The sequence below is a fragment of the Lagenorhynchus albirostris genome, chromosome 6, assembly GCF_949774975.1.
Source record: "Lagenorhynchus albirostris chromosome 6, mLagAlb1.1, whole genome shotgun sequence".
NCBI classification, from domain to species: domain Eukaryota; kingdom Metazoa; phylum Chordata; class Mammalia; order Artiodactyla; family Delphinidae; genus Lagenorhynchus; species Lagenorhynchus albirostris.
This window is the reverse complement of record NC_083100.1, coordinates 21,143,834-21,165,434: the sequence shown is the minus strand read 5'-3', so window position 1 is coordinate 21,165,434 and position 21,601 is coordinate 21,143,834. Positions and strand designations below refer to the sequence as shown.

Here is a 21,601-nt window from a genome sequence, read left to right as displayed (position 1 = left end):
GGCAGGTGCCCTCTCGGAAGGCCTGGGGCCCTCCGGGCACGTCCCTCGGGCCTGGTTGGGAGTGACTGGGAAGCCCAGCCTGGCGCAGGCCTCGAAGCAGGGAGGCAAAGACGGTGGCTGGATTTGAAGCCCCTTGTGAGTGGACCGCAGAGCTGGGTTCAGTCCCCAGAGCACCCCGCGACCATACGTCACATGACCATGACTGAAGCCTGCGTCTGCTTCCTGCTGGGCCTGATGCTGCAGCCCCAGAGGACCTCCTTGAGCCAACCTCGCTGACTCCTCTTCTCCTCTCTCCTCCCTTTCCCCTCTCTCCCCCTGTGTGTTCGTTTTCTCCCTCCTCACTCAGGGTCTATCATTTCTTCTTGCTGACTCCTGTCCACCCAATGCCTTCATATACCTTCTCAGGGACTTCAGAAGTGGGGCCCACCCAACTCCCCAACCTGTGCTCCCTTCTGACCTATCCCATGGCCTCTCCCTTCCTTACTTCCTATGCTTTCCCTCCCCCAGCTCATCTATTTTGGGAAAATGTCTTCTGCCTCACTCCTATCAAAGGACCCAGGAGCTGCCATGCACAGCCCCGTTCCCTACTCCCCACGCTGATGTATTTGAGATACGGCCACTTAAGCCATGTCTCTGTTAGTTTGGGGATTTCACTATTCAGGAAACCACATCTTGTTCCCAACTTTGAATAAACAGGCACAGGAGCTCCTCACCTATAGGTTACAGAGCTTCATTTGTATATTTAATCATGCTCTTGGCTGTAAACTGTAGAACCAGCCATTTCCTCCCAAGATGCTTGGAATCATCTTTCACTTCAATTTCTATCATTCAAAGACTGCCCCTTGGCCTGGATGTGTTCTAGAGTGTCCTTTGGCACCTGGTATACCTGTCAAACTGCTTCTCTGTCTTCATGATGGTTCCAAAGCCACCTCCTACAGGGAGTCATCCCTGATTTCTCTAGGTTGAGTGCAATGCCTTGATCGCTGAGGGCCTTATCAGCACAACCTTATGAGGCTCTCTGCATATGCCTGTCTACCTCCCAGAGGAGCCCTGGAAGGCAGGTATGGGGGGGGTCATCCATCTTTGCACCCCATTCCCCCAGCGCCTAGCTTACTCTCAGCAGGTCTTCAACAACCTTTGTGTTTGAGTGAGTGAAAACATAAGTCAGGTGTCTGCTCAGGTTTCCTGCCTGGCCCTGAGGAGCGGGGATGAGACTGCCCACTCCATAAGAATGGGAACCATGTCCAACTTGTTGACCTTGGGACCCCAGCACCTCACTCAGTGCCCAGCACTCCCTGTATATATGTACAATGAAGGAACATGGTGGCAGATATGCTCAGGGTGCCTCATCCCCATAAAGTCCTCCCTGGTTCCCCACTCTGATCCTCCAGTGTTGACAGGCCCCCTCACTGTGGCTGAAAGCCTGGAGCCTTCCTATACCCGCTGTGAGAGCACTTCCCCCATGTGTCTCTGGGTCACTACAGTGTGACCCTTCACAGAAGCAATATGTATCTTATATCCATCTTTGCACCCTTAGCACCTAGTACAGTGCCTGAAACAATTAGACAATCCATCCTACATTTTTTTTTTGTGGCCATGCCCCATGGCATGTGGGGTCCGAATTCCCCGATCAGAGATCGAACCTGCGCCCCCTGCAGTGGAAGCACAGAGTCTTAAGCACTGGACCGCCAGGGAAATCCCACTCTCCATCCAACTTTAACAGTGCAGTGCACACACAGCTGTTTGATGAATAAGAGGTTTTGCTCCTCTAGGACATGGCCAGCCTCTGGCTCCAGGTGGGCAGCGGTGGCTCCAGGGAGAGAAGTAGAACAGGCAGGAGATGCCCACATTGCTGGGCACTCACCACAGCCATTGAGGCCCTTGGTATTGAGAAGCTGCTGTGTGGTTCTGAGAAAAAAATAGGAGGGGGAGGTTGGGGAGAGGTGCTGAGGGAGAGGCAAAAGCCCTCATTATTCATGGAAGTATTTCTTAGGCTCGTTAATTCTAAAGGATGAGCTGGGTTTGATTAATCGGGTTGTTAAGCAGCCATGTCAAGTTGCCAATCAAGTAAGAGACATTACTTCTGGTCCCTGGCAACATTGCCAAACAACAGCAAAGGCCGTTCTCCTCGCTTTCCAAACGGCAGCCACGAGACAAGGGAGGAAGAGCCGCTGGCCAGGCATAACTGATGACAAGACCTGGGCTCTCCATCGTGGCTCTGGATGTGGGACCATCACTGGAGCCCCCGAGTTATCTAGAGAAGGAGGCAGCATGACCTGGCCTGGTCCCAGTGCCTGGCCACAGGCCGAGAGGCCAAAGGTATGCAGTTTCCCCTGGAGCTCCCAGTCCCCCACGCTTTCCCTTGGTACCAGTCAACCCAAAAGGCAGGACGGGGACTTGCTTTCTTGGCGCCACAAATATTAGAAAGCAAGGACACCAAAGCTGTTAGAGAAGTTTAACTTCGATGAAGGAAGCAATCCAGGATTTTAGAAAGAAGAACCTGCAGAGAAGCTGTTTTAACCTTGGCATTCACGTAAGCTTTTTACCTTATGATTTAGCATATTTTTATGTACATTGGGGTGGAGGGCCATAATCTTTTTTGTGTTTAGGACTTCTAAGAGGTCTGAACCTGGACACTGTACCATCTTTGACTGGTCAACCTGTGCTTCTTCAAGAAAGGAAAAATGGAAATGAGCCAATAGCCAGACGGGTTCAGGTTAGACTGAAGGAAGGTGTTCTTTGCAGTAAACTCTATTAAAAGTTAAAATGGTGGAACGTGGAAATTGAGGTGATAAACATCTCTCAGTATAACAGAGACGCCTATTGAAAAGGTTAAATGACCAACTCAAGGTTACTCAGCCAGGGTCTTCCCTGGTGGCACAGTGGTTAAGAATCTGCCTGCCGATGCAGGGGACACGGGTTGGAGTCCTGGTCCGGGAAGATGCCACATGCCGCGGAGCAACTAAACCCATGCGCCACAACTACTGAAGCCCCCGCGCCTAGAGCCCGTGCTCCGCAACAAGAGAAGCCAACCGCAATGAGAAGCCTGCACACCGCAAAGAAGAGTAGCCCCCGCCCGCTGCAACTAGAGAAAGCCTGCACACAGCAGAAAAGAGCCAACACAGCCAAAAATAAGTAAATAAAATAAATTTATTTTTAAAAAAAGTGGTCACTCAGCCAACCAGTGGCATGGCCCGAATGTAAAGCCGGGTCTTTCTGACATCAGACTCTGAACCCACACCTGTGCCCATGGGTCTCTTCTGTGGTCCAGCTCCAGCCCTTCCGCCAAGTCTCCCATGACTGCCAGCTACAGACCCATCTTCTCTCCCTGCGTCACCACCCACAGTTTAGCCCTTAATCAGTCTTCAGTTGTTTCCTCTGGGATTTGGGGTGCTCCTGCATAACCCACAGGACTGGGCACGTCATAGCTGCACAATAAACATGCACTTACTGGCTGGACAGGCACCAGGGTAAGGCAGAGGACAGGCCCTCTGGCCCAGCTCCTGAGGGTCCAGCCTTTGGGCTGGAGGATTATTACAGGCTTGTCTGCAGTGTTCAGTAAACTCCACAGCACAGAACAGCTCATTAAATGCCAAGGGCACCAGACACTTCCTCAATGAACAGCTTGGAGCTTTGGGGCCCAGAGACGACCCTGGGTATGACTAGGGCAAGAAAGAAGGATCTTCTCTAATCACCGGGCCCCCATGGGACACAGTGTAAGGGACGGGTGAAGAGCATGGTTTGGGGAGATCGAGTCCTTAGGTTTAAATGCCTCTTCAGCTCTTACTGGCTGTGCAAACTTGGGCAAGTCTCTTAACCTCTGTGAGGCTCTGTTTCTTCATCTTGCCGTTGCAGGCAACTCTTACCTCCTCAAAGCCTGTCTGTAAGAATGGAGTGAGATCATGCATGCAAAGTGCTGGACACAGAGCCTGGCCCAAGTAAGTCCTCTTGTGAAAATATTCCAATTCTAACTCACCTTTCCATAAGGACTTTAGTTTCATAGTTTTTTCTACTACAACTCTAACCTATGCTCCGATGATCAAATAGGTAAGACGGGAGCCATGCCTTAAGTAAAGGGTCAACTAAGCCTAGAGGGAGGTTGAGATAAAAGAAATGCCTAAGAGAGTCCACCCTGGTGAGGTGGGTAAGGGGTCGGAACACAGGTCTCCCTTCTGGCCCAGGACTGTCCTCTGTGTTACCAGGGATCACTGAGAGTGTTTGGGGGCCCTCTTTCCCTGGGGAGGCTGAACAGGAGGCCGCTTGGATGGGTTAAGTGGGGTCATGCTAGAGGCAGGACGAGGTTATCCATAGCCCGTGGCTGTGGCTGAGCTGGTGTGTGGGGAAGAGAACAGGATGGATTTTCCTTGCTGCCAAGTAACACAGCAAGCTGCAGGTGCGAGACTCCAGTCATGTCTCCATTCACAGATTTCTTTCTGTGTATTTCTGCCTTGCTTCAATTCTTCTCCCCTCAGTTTGAAAGGACTTGCTTCTGGAGTCCTTAGCTTACCTAGTTGCCATGGCAGCGTCAGGTAAGCCAAAGACTTCGCCTTCCACCCACATGGGCACCAGGCATCCTTGCCACTGAGCAGAAAGAAAAAAATAGTCTAGTGAAGAAAAGACAGCCCCAGTCCTGCTGTAGTTGGCAGCTCTGGGAGTTCAGAACAAAGGAAACAATAGCCTTGGGGTGCAGTTTAGGGACATTTCCCTTTATTGAGACTAACATGGTGGTTAAGAGCTTGGACCCTAATCCCACACAGATTCGGGTATACCCAGGCTCTTATAATCTGTGTGATCCTGGGCAAGTTGCTTAACCTCTCTGGGCCTCATTCAATCATTCGTTTATTCATCAAATATACATCTAGTATGTTCCAAGTTCTTTTCTAGGTGACAGGGGTACAGCAGTGAATGCTACTAATCAAAATTCTCTAGTCAAGAGGGACAGACGTTTTAAGACGATAAACAAGTAAACTATAAGTACCTGACATGTTGTTATGTGCTATGGAGAAAAATAAGCAGGGAAGGGCTTCCCTGGTGGCGCAGTGGTTGAGAATCTGCCTGCCAATGCAGGGCACACGGGTTCGAGCCCTGGTCTGGGAAGATCCCACATGCTGTGGAGCAACTAGGCCCGTGAGCCACAACTACTGAACCTGCGCATCTGGAGCCTGTGCTCCGCAACAAGAAAGGCCGCGATAGTGAGAGGCCCGCGCACCGCGATGAAGAGTGGCCCCTGCTTGCCACAACTAGAGAAAGCCCTCGCACAGAAACAAAGGCCCAACACAGCCCAAAAAAAAAAAAAAAAAAAAAAAAAGCAGGGAAAAGGAAAATGGAATACCAGGGAGGGGACAAGTTGAAATTCTAAAAATGGGGACATTTGAGTGAAGACCTGAGGATGATAAGGAGCAAGCCATGCAGGTCTATGGGGCTCTGGGCAGAGAGAACATCAAGTGCAAATGTCCTGAGGCAGGAGCATACCTAGCACCAAAGAGGCTGGTGTGTCTGGGCTAGAGTGAATGGAAGGACAGCGATTAGGACATGAGGTCAGAGATATAATGGGGATCAAGAATGGGGGACAAGTCAGACAAGGCTTGTGGGCCATTTTAATGACTTGGCATTTTTTGTGAAGGAAATGGGAAATCATGAGCTTGTTTTGAGCAGAGGAGAGTGACGTGATCTGACCACGTGTGACAGGATGCTTCTGGCTACTGTATTGAAAATAGACCAGGAGGAAGTACGGTCCAAGTAGGGAGCCAGGAGGCTGTAATCCAGGCGAGCGGTGATGGTGTTTTGGACCAGTAGGGTAGCAATGGAAGTTCTGAGAAACTTCTGGATATATTTTTGAAGATAGCAATGGAAGTTCTGAGGAAGTTTCTGGGTATATTTTTGAAGATACAGATATTAAGATTTGCTGATGGATTGGGTGTGGTGGATGAGAGGAGAAAAGTCAAGGATGATGAAGGTCTGAGCAGTGAGAAGCCTGGAGTGTTGCCTTCAGTTGAGATGGGAAACACTGAGGTGGGGGGCAGGTTTTGGAGGGTAGATTGGGAGCTCATTTGGAGATGTGTAAATTTTGAGATGCCTGTTAAATATTCAAGTGAAGACATGAAATTGGGATGGCAATATATATTTGTCTGGGCTTTAGGGGAGAGTTCCAGGCTCAAGATATACATTTGAGAGTCACTGGCATACAAATGGTGTTTCAAGCCATGAGCCCAGGAGTGAGTGCAGGTGGGAAAAGGGAGGGATACGAGGGATGTTTCCTGGAGGATGCCAAGATGTCGGAGCTTAGGAGATGGGAAAGAACCAGAAGAACCTGAGAGGGAAGGTCAGTGGGCTGAGAAGAGAATGTGATGTTCCAAAAGCCGAAGAAGAAGACAAAGCCTTTCAGGAAACAGGGAGCCCTGTCAGAAGCTGCTGTTGGGTCCAGTTGGATAAGAACTGAGAATTAACCGTGGATTTGGCAAGTTTTCTCTCTATTTCTTCCATTTTCTAGATTAAGCAAAGCCATGGACTGAGAGTGAAGGTGATGGAGGGGGTGTTGGAGGTCTGAGAACTGGCATAAAACAGTCATCTGGGAGAGTTTTAATACCAGAAATTCTATTTCTGGTATTACGTCTGCTGAAACAAAAGAATTTTATATTTCTGGGTTGGAGCTTCAGGTTTCTTACCCTTGTATAAGGAGAATTCACCTGTTTAAGTACACCATAGAAAGGCGTTGGTACAACACAGGTTAGGACAGATAAGCAAAATAACTGTTACATAAGCTAGTTTGTAAGAAATTCTATAATTTGAAAGCTTATATTATGAGGGTGTGCCACCCTGCCTGGCACGCAATAAGGTCTCAGTAAATGCCAGACGAACATGGAAAGGGCTATGATAGAGGTTATGGCTGATCTCCTTGTCTCTAAGGCCACCTTCTCACCTACTTCAAACACCGATCAATTACTTTCCTTCCTTTCTCCCTCCTTTGAATAAGATTCCCTTCCTATTAATAATCCTAATGTTATAAACATCTCACGGTTCTAACAAAGTGCTTTTATAGACGTTATATCATCTACTACCTCAATAACTGAATGAGGCTAACAATTACTTCTCCTGCTTTACTCTATGAGCGCACCCACTCAGAGGGGTTGTTACCTGCTCAAGAGAAAGGCAGGGTGAGGCTCTGAAACCAATTCTGTCCATCGGGCTGCCCACACCCACAGCATCTCTGCCCACTCCCGTGACCCCTGCCCCCCATCCCTTCTCCCACCCCCAGCAGCCTTGTTCATCAGATCCTTACCTTTCCAGCCCTGACAAAGAGAGATGGCCTTGCTGAATCCCTGCTCATGTATGAATGCAACGGCAGAAACGCTTTTCCCCTTTGCCCCTCTCCTCCGAACCCAATTCCAGGCAGTGTTCACCGGGTATTAACTGATGTGGTGGCTACGGTGGGGACAGAGTGGTTCTAACTCCCCCTCTCACTCCCACCCTTGGCCAGGGGGAGACACTTGTTAAGTCAAAATTAAGAGTCAGTGATTTGGGGGAGTTCCCTGGCGGTCCAGTGGTTAGGACTCGGTGCTTTCACTGCCAAGGGCTCAGGTTCAATCCCTGGTTAGGGAACTAAGATCCCGCCAGCAGTGTGGCGTAGCCAAATTAAAAAAAAAAAAAAAAGACAGATTTTTATAAGCATAGGAATGCATTAAAGTTTTCTCTGAGATGTGGGCTGTATTAACAAGGAAAGTTTCACTTGCCTTGTAGATGCTCCACTGTGAAGACTCAGAGGACCTAACGCCTTAAAATCAGAATTTCCCCTCTTTTTTTTTTTTTTTTTTTTTTTTGCGGTACACAGGCCTCTCACTGTTGTGGCCTCTCCCGTTGCAGAGCACAGGCTCCGGACACGCAGGCTCAGCGGCCATGGCTCACAGGCCCAGCCACTCCGCGGCATGTGGGATCCTCCCGGACCGGGGCATGAACCCGTGTCCCCTGCATCGGCAGGCGGACTCTCAACCACTGCGCCACCAGAGAAGCCTCTAGAATTTCCCCTCTTGAGTGGAGTGGAACCTGTGCGTATTGGAGTGGGAGGAATGGGCACGGGAATAGGAAAGTTCACTGAGATTGTGGAGGAGCGTTAGGAGGAACGCCAAGGGGAGTCGAGACTCCTCAGTGCCCATGCTAGGTAGTCTCTATAAGGAAAGATGGTTGACAGGGAAAGCAGAGAACTGTCTGGTACCACTCCCGGGACTCCACATATTCCGGGAGACCAGCTAACAGGAAGGCTTCTCAATAACACATCCTCCCAACTTTATGGGCACCACCAAACTGGTCCATGATATCGACCAACTATTTGTGTAGCTGTGATCTGGGTTGGGGGAACAAAGCTGGGAGGGAGGAGACAAACGGGGAACACAGATGGGGTCAGTGAACAGAAGGAAAACCTAGAAGCTTTCAGTGTCTTCTTCCTGCAGGACACCAGGCAGTGATTTCTTGATTCCACAGACGGGACAGAGGTCAATGTACCCTGGAATCGGGATCAAGAAAGGTGACCTATCGGGCTTCCCTGGTGGCGCAGCGGTTGAGAGTCCGCCTGCCCATGCAGGGGACACGGGTTCGTGCCCCGGTCCGGGAAGATCCCACATGCCGCGGAGCGGCTGGGCCCGTGAGCCATGGCCGCTGAGCCTGCGCGTCCGGAGCCTGTGCTCCGCAACGGGAGAGGCCACAGCAGTGAGAGGTCCGCGAACCCCGCCGCCAAAAAAAATAAAGAAAATAAAAAAGAAAGATGACCTATCATGAGGACGTGAGGACGTTCTTACCAGCAAAGGTTGTGGTAGATAAACAGGAGGGGGTGTGGCTCTTGCTGTCCAGGGGGTGATAAAGCCAGTCCCCGCTTCTCTCTGGGAGGCAGCTTGATTGACATGATGGCCTTCAAAGATCCCCATGGCCCTAGAATCCACTATTACATACAGACAAGCCGTTCTGAATTCTCTGCGTGCTGTGTTAGGCCGTGTACAGGCAGCAAGTTGTTTTCTGGACGGAGCCATTTCTGGCCACTCATCCATAGCCCTTTACACGCTCTGTTTCCAGCCAGGCCAGGCCCAAGCGTCTCACTCCCCCTCTCAATGGCACCAAGGCCACAGCCTGGCTTTAGGAGACCCACAGTGTGTCAATACTGGTAGAGTAAATAGAGAATCGTTGCAAGATAATTCGATTTAAAAAAAGAAAGACTCTATTACTAAGTAGAAAAAAAAAAAAGATTAAGGCCTTAATGAGCTCTAGTTATCTACACTGAATTCAATTAACTGCATAATTATTTCTAGTTCTCTCATACCAGCAGCTTACTTTCACAAACACACACACACACACACTCACACACACACACATTATCTGCCGCCCTCTTCATAGAAAATTTTCCAGCTTTCCTGTTCATCAGTTCAAAAAAAGGGATACAAAAAGAGACATGGAAAACAAACACACAAACCCAAACCAAACCCTCCGAACCACGTTTTTCTATTTTCATGATAATTATTTTATTCCTGCAGTGCTTTTCTCCCTTATGTCTGGTATAAGACAAATGTACCTATTCCCTCTAACTGCCTCTAAATTTACTCAACTGGTACTAGGAAGGAGAACTTAACCTTACAGTAATTGAATTTAAATAACATCCAGTTCCGTAAAGTCAAGCATGATCAGCATAATAAACAAACCAAGTGCCCCAAGGGCTGGCAGAAAGCAAGAAGGTCATATGTTCTGTGGCTATTCAGAATCATATCCGTATTTCTAATGACCTAAATATACCATATACTGTCCATGTATCTTTCTGTACAACTTACCATTACCATCGCCATTGTTACCAAAGAGGTGAAATTAAAGGCTGATTTGCCCTCAGTCCTTTGCCTGACTTAATAGGAAAACATAACTTTGATAAACCTTGCTGGCCAGAATTGGACTATTTGCTTACAGCAGTGGGCTGGGCCTGTTTCCAAGCTTCCAGGCCACCAGGCTGAAATTTCAGAGATTCCAGGTCACCGTGTTCTCTTTCTTTCCCACAAGTCAGGCCAAGCCAAGGGTACAAGTCAATGGCAAGGTGAGGGCAATTACTCAATCACCTCCTGCTAACTGCCTCCTTATTACAGGGAGAGCGAAGGATAAAACAGCTACCGCAGCTCTCCATCCACCCAGATGTCTCAGTGTTTCGTAAGACCCCTCCCTCCCCAAATCTTCCTCCCTCACGCGCATGTGTCTCTACCCCCTGATACGGGGTAAAGAAAAGGTCTTAAGCTGTGAGTGTTTACAACTACCACTCCTCTTTCAGGTAAGGCTGTGAATTTGTGTGTTCATAGCCCAACTGAGAGCTTTGCGGTGCCCTTGGTACTGCAGGGAAGGAGGGCAGAGTGGCTAATATGATCTGTGTAATAGACAGCTTAGCAAGGAAAGGGAAGTATGAGGGGGGAAAGGAGATTTTTGCCCTATAATTTCCTCTGCCTGTTTTTAAAAGAGGCTGCAGTAAACATTGAAATGCTTTTCAATTCTTTCTCTGTATAAGACTTGTATTTCTACTTCATGACGAACTTTGTTCAGATTATATTCCATTTAGACTGAAAACCCTGCAGCCCAGAGAGGGCAGTGGCCTTTTCTAGGGTGGTGCAGTGGGGCAACACTGAAACAGGAAAAAAGGACAGACATCTCCCTCTCTGGGTTCAGAGCTTCAAAGAGTTGGTCCCACATCCCTCGATATTGATGCCTCTCCCCAGGCGATACCCATTCCAGAGTCTGCTGAAAGTTCAGCCCAGTTCTTTTCACACCTCTCAAGGAAGTGTACTATTCCTGAAGCCTTGGCCCCAGTTCCCCGTCAGGAATAAGCCTGCTAAGGAGAATTGGAATTACTACGGCGGCGTGTGAATAGATGCCAGTCTGTTGACTCCAAGCTTCTGCTAAGCTGCTCCAAGTGGTTGTAGCTTCTGTCATCTTGGCAATTTTACTTTTTCTTTGAAAGAATTCTGTATCTCTTACTTCTGGAGCTGGGAAGGGGCGTGGTCTTCGAAGACCTTTCTCTCCATCCTCCAGCCTCTGGTCAGACTGCCTGTCAAGGACCATCCTTGACAGATGGGGTGCTCCAGTTTGAGATAACACTGGGGAGGGAGACCCCAGAGTCTCCCGTGCTTACCAGTGCTTCCAGTCTGCCCTTTCAGATCCATATTATGAAAACCAATGCAGGACAAGGCCAAAGCTTACAGAACAGCCTAAGCCTCTACACTTAAGGACTGGGGGGATATTTATGGACCAGCAGTGCTTCCCTCCAAAGGATGCTGACTGTAGCCCACCGTCTCCCTTTAGGAGCTGTTCAGCATCCTTGGTCGAGCTCTGGCTCTCCGGCACCTGCCCAGGAGACACACACGCTAGGAAACACTTCCTCAAACCTACCCAGATTCTCAGCCTTCACCATGGTGTTTAGGCCTGATTTCATTTAATTAGTGGCGGTATGTAAAACATTACTTCCTTTTATTTGCCTTTAACCTCTTTCAGGTGACAAGGTGGTTAAGCAAGAAATCAAGACTTGTTTCAAAACAATTTTTTTTCTGGGATTTGGCAACCCAGTCCATGTTCTCTCTCTCCTTATACTTCATGATTGTTTAAAACTTTATTCATCTTCCCCTCAGCAGTGGTCCCTTCAACTGAAAAATTCTAGTTTTAAATCCTATTCTCATGTCATGCATCATTTCAGCCACTTTTTTTCTAGACCTTAACCAGTCTCGTAGGTTTTTTTTTTTTTTTTGCGGTACGCGGGCCTCTCACTGTTGCGGTCTCTCCCGTTGCGGATCACAGGCTCCGGACGCACAGGCTCAGCGGCCATGGCTCACGGGCCCAGCCGCTCCGCGGCATGTGGGATCTTCTTGGACTGCGGCACGAACCTGCGTTCCCTGCAACGGCAGGCGGACTCTCAACCACTGCGCCACCAGGGAAGCCCCCAACCCCGTAGGTTTTTAAGGTAAGTTTCCCTGCTACGTCCAAGACAGCCAAGGATCCACATGTCTGGAGGCTGAGACAGAAAAGGCTATATCTTAAAAATATATAGAGATTTATAATAAATCAAAATTTTCCTCATAACTATAGCCCCCCCATGCACACATAATTTTCCCCAAATCAGGATCATAATTTACAGCTAGTATTTAACTTGTATTTTTTCTTTCTTTTTTTTAATACTTTTTAAAAAAATATTTATTCGTTCATTTATTTGGCTGCACTGGGTCTTAGCTGCGGCACGCAGGATCCTTGTCGCCACATGCAGGATCCTCGCCGCAGCGTGTGGGATCTTTAGTTGCAGCATGGGGGATCTTTAGTTGTGGCATGCGGGATCTAGTTCCCTGACCAGTGATCGGACCCAGGCCCCCTGCATTGGGAGTACAGAGTCTTAACCACTGGACCACTAGGGAAGTCCCTAACTTGTATTTTTCCTTTCACACTATGTCATGAAAAATTTCTCATGGTGATCTATGATTTTGTGCATCATATCCATGATTATTTCCTTAGAAGACAGGAATGAATGGAATTGCTAATTCAAAGTGCATGGACATGGTTAAGGCTCTTAATACATTCTGAAGTCCAAACTGGTCTTCAGAAAGACAAGCCAGTTTCCATCCATATTCTTCCAATGTGTCTGTACCTGTTGCTATTGGCCCCTATTTAAGGTCTTGTCCTTTTTCCACATTCTCATGAACAACTGTCAGTAGTGCCATGACTATGGCCCTGAGAAGGAAGGCACAGAAATGCAGGCAGTCCCTTCCTCTCTACCTTTCTTTCCACCGTAGGGAAAGCACAGGAGGTGGCTTCAGGACTGGGGCTGAGTCAGGAATTTGCAGCATTGCAACCGAGGCAATCTTGGGGGAGAGTCTCAGCCATGAAAGAGAACCAGGGGGCACCTAGCCAGCTGGAGGCTGCACAATCTTAGCCTGGGTGCTGTGGGGTATTCCTTCTCCAAGGAGCTGGTAGATGATAGGGATGACTCAGAGTATTCTTGTCAAGAGTCTCAGCATGGCCCAGTCTCTGAGATGGCAATCTACGAGGCTAAGGCTCTTGGGTCTGAAGGGCCCCGCTCTTAAGACCCTGCACCTGGATGATTGCCCACCCCTTCTCTTTGAGATTCCTACATATGAGAATGCCACACCCTTGTATGACTGGGCAACTTGGTTGTTAAAAACGTATCATAATCGAACCTGTATTTTCCCTGCTACGATTTCAGCCTTTTCCTATTTTTCAGCCTTTTTCTATTTTTTCATGACAAGTTTCACGACAAGGATGAGGTACACGCTTTAAGATCAAACAACTTCTGACTCTGCCATTTATTAGCGTATCAGTTAGTTCAAGCTGCTCTTGCATATGTACCCCAAAATTAATGGCTTAAAATATCACCATGTATTGTTTTTCACAAGGCTGTAAGTTGGCTGAGGGGCCCTGCTGGTCTGGTTTGCTGAGCCTTGGCTGGGCTCGCCCATGCATCTTGGAGTTGGCTAGCGTCTGGCTGATCTAGGAGGGCTGGTCCTCCTCTGCTTGTATGTTTCTTAGCATCCAGTAGGATTGCTCAGTCTTGTTCACATGATGGGGGAAGAGTTCCCACCAACAAGAGAGGGCAAGCCCTGATGCACGAGAACTTTTAAAGCCTCTGCTTACATCAAATTTACTAATGCTCCATTGGCCAAAGCAAGTCACCTGTCTATTTCAGAGCCAGTGTGAGTAGGCATTACAAAAGGAAGTGTCTACAGGGAACCGTAAAGATCTAGGGCTATTTGTACAATCAATTTATCACGTTAGCTCTGTGACCTTGGATAATTTTCTTAACCTCTCTGAGCCTTAGTTCCGTCATCTGTAAAAATGCAGTTTTTGTAAGATCCATGCTGTAATAAATGTAAAATATCTGACACATAGCAAACTTCCCATATGTATTCATTTCCTTCTCCTTTTCCACCATTTTGACTTTCTCTTTTTTCTTAAATGCATTATTCTTATTCATTACCATCCACGTTCAAAGCTTCAACGTAGAAACACTAAATGTTATACCTGTGGCTTCTGTTGAATCCCCAACTCCTAGCCTGTGCCTAAGAGAGCAGGCTTTCAATTCATTCCAATGATTTGGAATTTGTATAAAGGAATCAAGGAGTCTCCCCTTCCCTTTATTCCTGAGACTGTGCCGTTGAGAGATGATCTCTGGCTCTCTGATCCAACTCCACTCCCAAGAGTGAAATAGAAAGGGTTAGCACGTTTGCATTAACTGATGACTCTGAGTAGAGGCAACAAGATGGGGAATCTCCATTTCCTAATTTAAAGGTGGCCTTGCGGGTAGGATAAGTATCCTGGCCTCCCCTTAGCTAATCAGGCTCCAGAAGAGACATTAATTGCAGCCAGTCCATCCTGCTGGGGAGACCCAAAGCTGCCAGCTCCCTCGCTGGGAATGGAATAGAATTTTAATTGGCTGTGAAAGCATCGTGGCAGGAGGTGCGCAAAAGAGTTGGTCCTCTCCCCCAAAACAAGTGAGAGAAGCTTCAAGGGAAAGGCCCTGAGGAGGTGCATGGCGGTAAAGACCCATCACATTCAGGGGTCATCCTGGCTGCAGCACCACTGTTCCAGTTCCAGGGCTGGACTCCAGCCAGGGTCAAGGACTCTTACACAGTGCACTGGGGGTGGTCAGCACACGAGCACCAAGCCCACAAACCTCACCTCTGTGCTTCCCCTGACTTTCATGAGAGAAGCACTACATAGTTACTGTCACTTGTATAACCAAGAAACCACTATCACCCACCTCAGAGAGCCCTCCATATATAAGCTTATCCCCCCAGTATGAGTGTGTGCGTGTGTCCATTTGTCCATTCGTGTGGTCTGAAGCAATGGCGCAACATTCCTGTACTGTAGTTTCAGATCAATGTTAATATTTTTTTACTTAAATAACTTAATGTGAGGGAAGACATGTTCTGGTGGCAATGCGTGTGCTCTTTCTGCCATGGCAATTCCTAGAACACACATATGGGGTGACGTGTGTAGGTCAGTGGACCTGACTATGAAAAACAAAACAGTGTGAGTTTGTTAGTGTAAATACACAAAGATGCATGGTGTGGTTTTGGGGGACTACTGGGCAAGTTATTTAACCTCTCTGTACCTTACTTTCTTCATCACTAAAATGAGGGCAATAGTAGTACTTACCTAATAGGACTGTTGGAAAGAATAATCAGATTTAAAAGCTTAGAATAATGTAGAGACTCAATAAATGTGTTTTCATGATTACTTTTAGTGAAGGGGGTGTGGAGCTGGTCATTGACCCACCCGTGCTCTGTCGACCTAGTGGTATAATGAACTTGTTGGTGAAAAGCAAAGCAGAAAAACAAAAAATACACAAGCAAAATCAATGCTTTCAGAAAACTATTTTGTGAGATAAAAGCTTGTTACATATTCAGAATTTTCAAGGAAACTGTGCTACATTAATACCTTAAAATGTAAAGCAAGAAAAAAATCATTTATAGCTACTAAAAAGTTTTATTGTATATTTGGTTTTTATTATCAAATTTTATTGAAAGTTTATCACAATTTCAGTTATGGGAGGAGGGATGCATTGAAGGAGACTGTTGAAAATGGAATTTTATAATTTATAAAGATATGAGGACAAGCCTCTAATTTTTAACCAACACGCGCGCGCGCACACACACACACACACACACACACACACACACACCCCTCAGTTTCTACTCTCACTGCCCTCTCCCCCTATTCATACCTCCTATCTCTTCATTGGGAAATAAAACATCTTTCTGGTTTAAGCTCAGGACATAGGAATGAAAATGGAATAAAGGAAGTGACAAATACACAGCATCCTCTCTGAAATGGTGAGAACTTCATCTTCTTAAAAAGCAGATGAGGGACTTCCCTGGTGGCGCAGTGGTTAGGAATCCGCCTGCCGATGCAGGGAACAAGGGTTCAAGCCCTGGTCTGGGAAGATCCCACATGCCGCAGAGCAACTAAGCCCGCGTGCCACAAGCACTCTACTGAGCCTGCACGCCTAGAGCCTGTGCTCTGCAACAAGAGAAGCCACCGCAATGAGAAGCCCGCACACTGCAACGAGGAGTAGGCCCCACTTGCTGCAAACAGAGAAAGCACACGTGCAGCAACGAAGACCCAACGCAGCCAAAAATAAATTAAAATAAATAAGTAAATTTATATATATATATTAAAAAAAAGCAGATGAAAATCCTTGACCTTTGGGAAAAAGAGCCAGAAGAAGATGGAATGTTTGCATGATTTTAGAAGACAGAACAGGCTATTGGAAACAGCCCTTTCTGCCACCAAACCTGGTCCCCAGATCACAACTGAGTGTCCAGTCTCCTGTGCCTAATCTCTCCCAACTTGGACCATTTATATTTGGGAAATTAGCAGGACAGCCATTTAAAGAAGTAATTGGTTGCACAAATCAGCTCACCCCTTCAAGGGATGATTTTTCTCACTTTTCTTGAGTCTGCAATAGATTGGCAGGGTCCCTGTAGAGAGAGCCTGTTTTTTCTCCGCTGTCCCAGGTACTGAAAAGCATGGCGGGGCCACTTGGCTGGGGGTAAGTTTACAGACGGCAGGCAACGTTAGTGCCCCAGAGAGTGCCAGTGCCCAGAGTGGGTGCATCCCTAATGGTGTAAGAGGTGAATAAGAAACACTGGGATGAAAGCCTGGCTTTGAGTCCTGGCTCCTCTACTTGCCACTGGGCAAGTCTCTTTCTCTTTCTGGGTCTCTGTTTTCTCATTGTTTAAATGGAGGACATAGGATTAAATAATCTCTACCAGTCTCGGACAGTGTCTGACTTTTTAAGATTCTATAAAGGCTCTGTATACGCAAAACAACTCAACGCGGGTCTAGGAATTGCTTGAAAGTGAACTAGGCCAAAGGCATAGGGACAGGAGCTCTTTGTAACTGAAGTGAGCACGCTCCATGGACAGATGAAGAGAGCTACTGGAAGTGGCACAATAACCACTGGAAACTCCATGCCCATCTCAGAGCTCTGAAGCAGAGGATCCAGAGAGAGCAATTTATGGTTGTGCATCTGTAACGCAGCAGAGGGAGAGACATGTAGCCATGGGAATCCTCAGGGCACTGGAAAGATTTGCTCCTCAGAGTGGAGAAGGGTAGATTTCTATTGCTTGACCCAAATTATTTTTAAAGAGTATCTGATTCACTTCTTCATGCCCCCATGTCACTAAGCAAGCTCCTTATCTTTTGTTTAGCTTCTCAGCTACATAAGATCCTACAACAAGCTCCCCTTGACGTGGGGACATAAGCACTCTAGGTATTGAAAAGGAGTGTCTTACACTGTAATTATAAATCAACTTTCTGATCTCTATCTTGAGTTTTTACAAGTTTTCTTGGCCTGAATTATGTCTTTTCAGAACATGATCACCCAGAGCAAAAGGTCATTAAATCAAGGCTCAAGACTTCCCTCAGCCCAACCTTGCGGGAGGGGAGCGGGGAGAGCAAAATTATTCTTATGGTTGGTTGCCCTTTCCTTCCTGAACCTTCATCTGACAAAAGGGATGAATTACTCCTGATATGTATATTATGTAAGGTAAATATCATTTATTTTTGTTTTTATTCTGTTGTTTTTGTCTTTGCTTTTTAAATCCTCATCAGCTAAGTCTGTCTTAGACTGTAGGATAGTGTGGAAAACATTCACAGACTCCATGGAAACCATCCAGCTCAGCAAGTAAGAATGCTACATGTGCCACTTCTAATCGTTCACCAGCCTCTCAGTTACAAGGAGCTTACTATCACATCCATAATGTCTACCCATTGAATTTTTTTTTTTTTTTTTTTTTTTTTTGCGGTACGCGGGCCTCTCACTGTTGTAGCCTCTCCCGTTGCGGAGCACAGGCTCCGGACGCGCAGGCTCAGCGGCCATGGCTCAGGGGCCCAGCCACTCCGCGGCATGTGGGATCTTCCCGGACCGGGGCACGAACCCGTGTCCCCTGCATCGGCAGGCGGACTCTCAACCATTGGGCCACCAGGGAAGCCCCTACCCATTGCATTTTTAATAGCTCCAATCAGTGAATGCTTGTTGGAGGAATGATAAATATTAAGTTGCAAGCTGCAGGAGGGCAGGGCTGTGTGCAAGCCATGGTGAAGAGGCATTACAAAAGACTGGAGGATGATCAGGATATATGGCAATGTAAATCTGTGCTGGTAAGAGCAGTATGTGTGTGGAGCTGGGGAAGGGGTAGGCAGATGTAAGTTCAAGGTTGTACACTATGGGTTTGTCTGAATGTTCATGTGGTCATGGTGCCTTTTCCATCACCTCTGCAACAATTTCCCCCATGACCTGTCCCTCCTCCCTCTCCTGGAGTAAAACCCTATCCCTATTCACCATAAGCATCACCTTTCTTGCCCTGACTCTAACTCTCAGACAAAAATGCCAGAGGCAAGAGAAATGGAGGAGAGGCAGAGAAAAAGAGGTGGGAATAGATTGAAACAACCAAACTGGGGAGCTTAGGAGCTGCTAAAAGGCTCATCAAGGGGGACTTCCCTGGTGGCGCAGTGGTTGAGAATCTGCCTGCCAATGCAGGGGACACGGGTTTGAGCCCTGGTCTGGGAAGATCCCACATGCCGCGGAACAACTGGGCCCGTGAGCCACAGTTACTGAGCCTGTGCGTCTGGAGACTGTGCTCCACAACAAGAGAGGCCGCGATAGTGAGAGGCCTGTGCACCGTGATGAAGAGTGGCCCCCGCTCACCGCAACTGGAGAAAGCCCTCGCACAGAAACGAAGACCCAACACAGCCAAAAATAAAAATAATAAAAATTAAAAAAAAAAGAATCCACCTGCCAATGCAGGGGACACGGGTTCCACCCCTGGTCCTGGAAGATCCCACATGCCATGGAGCACAAAGCCTGTGCGCCACAACTACTGAAGTCCACGTGCTTAGAGCCCGTGCTCCACAATAAGAGAAGCCACCGCAATGAGAAGCCCTCGCACCGCAACGAAGAGTAGCCCCCTCTGGCCGCAACTAAAGGAAACCTGCACGCAGCAACGAAGACCCAATGCAGACAAAAATAAAATAAAATAAAATAAAATAAATGGCTCACTGAGGAATGGATGGGCAGGCTCGTTTTGGCTCCAGCCAAGACAGCAAATATCCACATACAGACTCTGTGGGAAAGGGCTCCATCCCATGAATCTTTGGCCTATTACCTCTCAACCCAGAGTTATCATAGACCCGTATGGAAATTGAGCAACTTGTTCTGGGGGCTGTCATAGGTGGTCCAGTCATGTGGAAGGAATCAAGGGCTTGCCATCGCCAACCATCTCCCTACACTCTTCCCTTTTCCTTTTGTCTAAGTCCCTCAGAGGAATGACACAGTATAAACCCTAAGGAGTAAAGAGGCAGAGGGACCACATACCTCTTATGCTGGCGTCCCCTGTAGCTAAACACTCCTTTCTTATCAGGACATCCCAACACATCTACCCAACCGAATCCCACTCTTCTTTCACCTAAATATTTTTCATGATAGTCAACATCATCATCATTATGACCATGGTAAAGATTGTTTTTATTTCACCATTTGCAGCCCAAGGACGTTCTGATTCTGTATTTATAAATGCAAAGTTTTAATGGGAGATATGTATGCATTATAACCTCTTTGAAAATGTATTTTCCAAAGAGAACTCCGTTAAGCCAATTTAATTTTTGATCAATCTTTTTAAAAATAGAGCAGTTAAACTGTTTCCACTTTTTTCTATTTCTCATTTAATGTTATTGAAACTTTTCACTGGGATAAATCATTTTATAAGTAAAATATGTGTTAACTCATTGATTCGTTGATCTGGTTTGGGTCCATATTAAAATTAGCTAATTAGAGCTTCTGTTGTTGAAAATTTTATTCTGTGGCCTTTACAATCCTTCCAAATTTACTGTTTTTTCTGGATCAAAGTTTGCAGATCTGAATTTTGTTAAGAAGCTGTGAGTGTTCTGCCAGTTTGTAATAAATTATAAATTTTACTGAAGGCAGTTTTTTTAGCCACTCTCGTTTTTCTTATATTGACTGTTTCTAAATATCGTCAGAGTGAAGATGTCCTGCCACGTAAGAGCAAGGGTACTTGATTAACTGCCTAGTGCACGTGGGCATCAAATAAACACGATCTCCTTTAAGCCTACAACAGTGCTGAGAGGTGAGTAGTATTATCCCCTTTCCAGATGAGTGAACAGAGGCTAGGAGTCATGAGGTCATTGGTCCAATGTCATGCAGAGGCTATGTGATGTACCTGAGAATTGAACACTAAGCTTTTGAATGTTAAAAGCTCTTATTTATTTTCTTCTTCTGTGCCACAGTGTCTCACTCTTCATTCATAATTGCACAGTGTCCACTGGCTGCACACATACCCCATGACACCTTCTGGGCTCTTGCTTATTTCTCTCTCTGTCTCTGTCTCTGTCTCTCTCTCTCTCTCATACACCCACCCTGCTTACAAAGCACATCAGACTGCCATCTGACTTCAGGCCTCACGGCCCCTCCTGGGCAGTGTGACTCTCTTTCTCCCCCCTCTTGAGTAGGTGAGTCCCACAGCCGTCTCAGGGGACCCCTTGGGAGGAGCTCCTATTGGTAGCACCTTAAAGCATCCTCAGAGGTTCATTTCAATGTGTGCCCGTGAGTTCCACCTGGAAACCTGAATGAGGTGGCCACGTGGGGTGGGGGGGTGCGTGCCCCCCAGGGCAGAGGAGCAGGCTGCTGCATAGTGACTCACGGGGCTTGGCCACCAGGCTGGAGGGATACATCAGTGTGTTGTTTCATTTAGTCAGGAAGAGCGTGTCTTTTCAGTGGGGCACATCCAGACGGTTTCCTTTTTTACAACAAATTATGGGGGGGATGGGAAGGAAAGGAAATGGAGGAAGAGGGGGAGGGAGAGGGGCTTCTATTTTTAAACCTTTGCCAGGCATTAGTTCTGTGGAAGTTTCTGTGAGGAAGGAAGAAGGGAAGAGAAGAGGGGAGGGAGCAGGGGATAGCTGACAGGAAGGGCAAGGTCTAGAAGAGTGGTTTTTAAATACACTTTTTTTTAAGTACCTGGAAACTTTTCTTCAAATGTATCCTATGAGGAATTCCAATATTTGAAACAAATAACAGGGGAGCTGTGTTCATTGACATGAGAGTGGGAGTTTCCAGAGCCCCACAGTGCACAGCGACCCCTGTGATAGCGCTATTGAAAACAGGTTTAAGCCATTTGTCGAGCAGCACGTAGGAAAAAGACCCCATTTCCATGTATTCATTCATTCATTCAGATACTTATTGATACATATTATGTGCCAAGTGCTGTACAAGATGCTAGGAGACATCGTGGCAAATAAAACAGACACTGGTTCCTGTTTCTGGTCCAGCAGGGGAGACAAACATTTATGAAATAATCACACAAACAAATGTAAAACTGCTGCTTTGAAGAGAACTCAGTGACCCAACAGGGGGCTGCCCTGAGGGTGCTACATGTGGCCTGAGGGCTGGAAGACAGGCACTAACTAGATGGGGAGGGGACAGCCAATCTGGGTCCTGTGGCAGGAGAGCGCATGGCAAGTCCCTTTGATGGAGACGTGGCAGAGCACAGTTACCGGTGGGTTCGGACTGTTG

The 21,601-nt window shown here is 47.2% G+C and overlaps 1 protein-coding gene across 1 annotated transcript in view; it reads right to left on the bottom strand.

Annotated features, from left to right (window-relative positions):
* MARCHF4 (membrane associated ring-CH-type finger 4) overlaps window positions 1-21,601 on the bottom strand; it is a 96,759-nt gene that overhangs the window by 23,931 nt on the left and 51,227 nt on the right. The gene's annotated exons all lie outside the window — the stretch shown is intronic.